Below are 5469 nucleotides of genomic sequence, written 5' to 3' on the forward strand. Positions count from 1 at the left end.
AAATAAATTGATATGTTTACTAAAATATAAATTATACATTCATGTATTAATTGAAACCTTTAGTTAATTATTCACACCTGGATTATACGCATAATGGGTAAAATCAGACTTTCCTTCAGTTTTTTTAATATTGCCTCATCGATTAAAGACTGATTAGTAACAGATTTACTGTCTTTGCAAAATAAAAGCGTACATTGCATCACACATTATTTCCAGCTTCCCACTATAATTTTGTTATTCTGAACCAACGAACATCTCTATTGCAGCCATATGTATACTTGAAACAACGCGTGCGTAAGGCAATCTCAAATTGAGATAATTATTTTTCTTAACAATGAAATTAGAAATATATATAAGTTACTGCAGTCTTTGACAAGAGTGCATTCACAGCAATACCATCATTCATCGGTCCTTCCAAGAGCACACATTAACATTCCAAACTTGGATATTATATAATCGACACGAGTTTGAAACCATATTCGTTTAATTTTTACACTTAGTGATGGGCTGATATTTACTATATGAGGATCTGTGCCTTTCATTGAATATGGTAAGCATACCTTAATATTATTCACAAGATCATAATTTTTCATACCAATGGATTCTATGCCTGGTTAAAGAAATAGCGCTAACAGCATTAACCCTTTCAGCACTGAGTTGTGTGGCAAATGGTTTTGTGAGAACCTATATGTGGCGTTCGTTGTTGTCAGACCGGTGGAGTCATCTCTGTGAAAACTGCTCAAGCTGTTCGCAATTCTGTTTCAGCACAGATTGAAGAGATGGCGAAACGAGTCAATACATGCCTACGGTTGAATGTTCCCATTAAGAATAACTTATAAGTTACCGATGGATGGTGCTGCTGGTGGTCGGTTACTCACAATCGACCGACGGGTAGTGCTGCTTGTGCTTAATGATCCATAAATTGTCGACGACTGGTGTTATCAACAGCCGATAGCGCATGCTTACACATATAGCTGGTGCAACCAATAGTAGGTAACTCAAGACTTATCAAAGATTGGTGTTGCCTGCGGTCGGAAACTTACGATATATCGATAGTAGGTAATGACTGCGGTCGATAACTTATGATATAATAAGGGCTGGTATTGGCAATAGTCGGGAATTCAAGAACTATCGAACAATGGCATTGCCAGCTATTGGTAATCCATCTCTTACTTGGCTTAACTTAATCTAACTTCCTCTAAACTTAATTTAAACCAAGCTAACCTCAGTTACACCTAATGTGACTTACCCTGCCTGCACTCAAATATAACTCAACCTAATACAATCTAACATTACCTTCCTTAAACATAAACAAATCGAACCTACACTTTCTTAAATCTAACCCAACATAATCGAGCAACCTACAAACATTCCCAAACATATTTCAACCTAACCTAACCTAGCGTAACCTAACTAATTCTAACACAATCACAGTTCCATCTCGGGACGGAAGCAGCCTCCGCAACATTCCCAGGGAACAGGCTATGCAGTAAGACTTCCGCAGTTACGGAGTGGCAGATCCGCTCCGATTGAACGTTTATTCACGTAATATAATATAATAATCTGCGGGTTCAATCGGAGTGGGTTCGCATTGAATACAGGAACGTCTTCGGCTAAATGAAAACAAACAGTCCGAAAAGAATAAAACTTTTCTAACAAATCGTACGGAAATCAGATATTTCGACGCATATCCAATATACACCTAACCAAAACGTAATTCGAAAAATACAAAGAATAAGCGGAAATATTCTCCAATATGTGACATATACAAATCAGACAAGTAATCGTACAACGCCGGGTCCGGGATGGTGCAGAGAGGAAATGTGGGGGACAGAGAACATAAAATAACAACAACGTAACTAAAGAGAAAGAAAAAGGAGATCTGTGGAAACATTGCATTTACTAAGAGGAAATCCTACAAATATCAAACAACAGATTATATACCATACCGTCCGGGCAAGGTACAACGAAATAGACGATATCGTGGGAGAAAATAAAAATATCGAGAAACTTAAAAAGAAAATAGTACTTTAGACTGAACGAATCAATATCATTGATTCCGGCAAGCTTAATGGAAAACGCGACTTCGAATCGGTTAGAGTATAAGATAGATGCTGGTCGCGGTTCAAGTGGCTCTGCGTTCCTTGCCCGCATCAGTGCAGGCAGTAGGATGGTGGAGGGGGGGGGGGGGGGGGCTCCCCTAACCCCACCACCGGCATGAGCGAGGCTGCTGTGCATATGCTGCTGAAAGGTGCTGCTGGTTCGCGATTCGGAATCAGCCCCATCGGGTCCTGGCAGAAAATTAATTGTTGGGCAGGCAGTTCGGAGTTCCCTGTTGATGACACCAAAGGATAGGAAAATATAAAGGAGAAAAAGAGAGCCTCGGAAGACACAGGCACGAAAGGAAAATCATCAGGAGCCGAAGTAAGGGAACCAAAAAGAAAGGGCAGGATAATGGAAATGCTACCGATAAGAATTACATCCTTACTTTGAAATAGAAGAATAGGCAACCACACATCAGACGTAATGATAGATATTATGAGCGAGGATACGACGAAGGTAATGACATATTAGAAAACGTTAATGGGAAGCATCAGGTATATAAAAAAAACTGAGATCGAACACTTGATCGAACTAGTGGCGAACGGTACAGGGAAAATTGAAGCAATTAAAGGAGCGGTAAGCATTCAAGGACAAACAACGGGATGAGGAAAAGCAGGAGAAACGACAGAAATACGAAAAGATGATGCAAGAAAATCGAGAGCGGAATATATAATCCTATAATTTAACAAGAAAACAGGTATAGAGAACATAATAAAGGAGATAAAAGGAACTCTAGAAGAAGAATTCGAAGAAAAACGTACGAGTAGGAGTATAATGCTCCAACTAAGGGACATATACCCGTTAGGTGACCAGAGAAGAAATTAATGATTACATAAGACGAACATTGAAAATAATCGAAGGAAAGGATAGCGGTATAAATGTCAAGTTGTTAAAACAAACGTAGAGAGTCAATCGAGTCGCGTTAGCTGAATTTGGACAGGAATATAGTAAAGAGCTGGAAAAGGTCAAACGACTCAGAATACCATTAACACCTTGTCTCTGCAAAGTGCTACCGAGAATAGAGAGATACTTCAAATGCCATAAACTGGGACATATCGGCAGAAATTCCGAAGAAGTCAAAGATAATAAGGGAATCTGCAGAAGATGCGCATCTCAGATTTATACGATGATCGGTTGCATCGCGAATAAACCGAAATGTATCATCTGCAGCGAGGCAGGAAGAAGGAATCCGCAAATCAGACACGTTACCGGAGTTTTAACTGTCCGGCCTACAGAAAGGCGTTGATAGAGAAGAACGAGAAACGAATATGGAATTGAAAGTCCTACAAATCTATCTGAACAGATGCCGAATCTCGCGAAATATCATGCAGCAAATGCGAATGATTCAAGAGACAGACGTGGTAATAACATCGGAAGCACACAGGATGGAAGAATACTGACTGCGAGACGAGAACGGTGACGCTGCGATATGGATAACCGGTGTTAATCGAAAATGTTTCACATATGGCACCACATATTCCTCGACCGGAATCGTTCATGCAATGGTCGAAGGAACAAAAGCTATAAGCTGCTACTTCTCGCTTAACAGGAACGGAAAGAAATCGAAGAATATATAAACAAAGCTGAGGATAACGTAGAAAAGGGAGAGAAAGCAAGCAGAATAATAATCGAGGGTGACCTGAACGAAAAATCGGTAATCTGGGGTAGTAAGACGAGCAATCATAGAGAGGAAAAGATCATCAAAATGGCTCTAAGAAACGATCTAATCGCGAAACGATCAATCCGAAAGAAGGCTATACATACTTTAAGAACCGAAACAAATAAAAAATAGACATAATGTTGATAGGAGGTTGCATATACGCTAAGTTGAGTATAGCAGAAGTGTTTGAGATATTTTCAGCGTTGGACCATCAATACGTACTACATAACTTCTAAAGTACGAATTACAAGAATAACGAAGAGGGATTTGTAAGCCTCGATGGAAAGAAAGCGAACTCGAACGATGCAAATAAATGATCGACTTATATAATATATAGATATTTATTTTTATCTAGAAGAGATGATCTAGTTCTACGTAATTAAAATATATGATAAGTGTAACTATATAAACCATTTTCAAATATTTAATTAAAACATCATGAAATGATATGAAATTAGATAGGGTTTCAGATGTAATGGAGTATCATAAGGAGATATTGTATTTAGAAATAACTAAAATATAAAATATGTATTAATATTTATACTAATTTGAAATATTTACTTGAAAAATCATCAAAGCATATGGTCCAGCGAGTGGGGGATTAACGGATCGTTGCGAGGAGCATGCGGCTTAATGTGTGTAACTTGGATTTATGAATTCTCATATACAGCAATACATTAGTCCGAATATAGTACATATATGTATGTAAGAGGCTTAAAAGTAGAATACAGATTCTGGTAAAGTCGGATCACTGAATTGGAGGAGTCCCCATTGTGGTGATGGGCTGTTCGTTAACAAAACTGTAAGCTCAAATATTATCTATTGTCCATTATGTTAAAAGAAATTTATTGGTATTCGCACATTACAGCACGTCATAGATCAGTCTAATTTATTGCCCAAACAACCATAATTCAGAAGTTAATTAATATTACATTTGCAAAAATTTACAATATGTAAATTTCGTAAATTTTAAAGGTGACGAAGCCGGTACACGGTTCTTGGATCTTAAAAATGGTAAAAAGGTGCGGCAGGAAGAGGAGAACCTAGTCAACCACTAGGTACAACATTAACAATGGATTTTCCAAATTTTTCCGCAATGCTTTCTCATGAAAGAAATATATTTTTTACGTTCAAATTAATTAGAAATGCAAAATAAGTTTACTAGGAATATAATATTATATATCTTTCGGAGAATTAATACTTGCATCGGCAAAGTTGTGATGGAAAAGTTGAAAATTAGCGGCGATCTACGAAAAGCAATGAAATAAGAGATATTAATGGCCAATTTAAAGTCGAAACTTACTTTGAAAAATTGAATACCGTCTTCTTAAAAGAAACCGACACATTAACTAATTAAGGAAAAATCATTCCTACTTATAAAAATTTTGTTATTTTTTGTAAAGGTTTAATATGATAATATAAAATATTGTAAATATTAAAAAAACTAAAGTAAAATATATTTTTATATATTTTTCTAATATATTTCGTAACGTTAAATGATAAAAACTAAACAAATTACGTTTGAAAATATTTAATTACGTAGATTGATCTTTACTCATACATTTATAATAAAATGAACATAGTTATTCATATTTTTTTTTTTCAAACAATGAGCAAAGATATAAAGTACTTTGTTGTTATAGTTCTAGATACTTCACAAGTTCCGAAAATGATAAAATAGACCAATACCTGGAAAAAGTCTAGTG

This window comes from Xylocopa sonorina, unplaced genomic scaffold (assembly GCF_050948175.1).
Source record: "Xylocopa sonorina isolate GNS202 unplaced genomic scaffold, iyXylSono1_principal scaffold0049, whole genome shotgun sequence".
Lineage (NCBI taxonomy): Eukaryota > Metazoa > Arthropoda > Insecta > Hymenoptera > Apidae > Xylocopa > Xylocopa sonorina.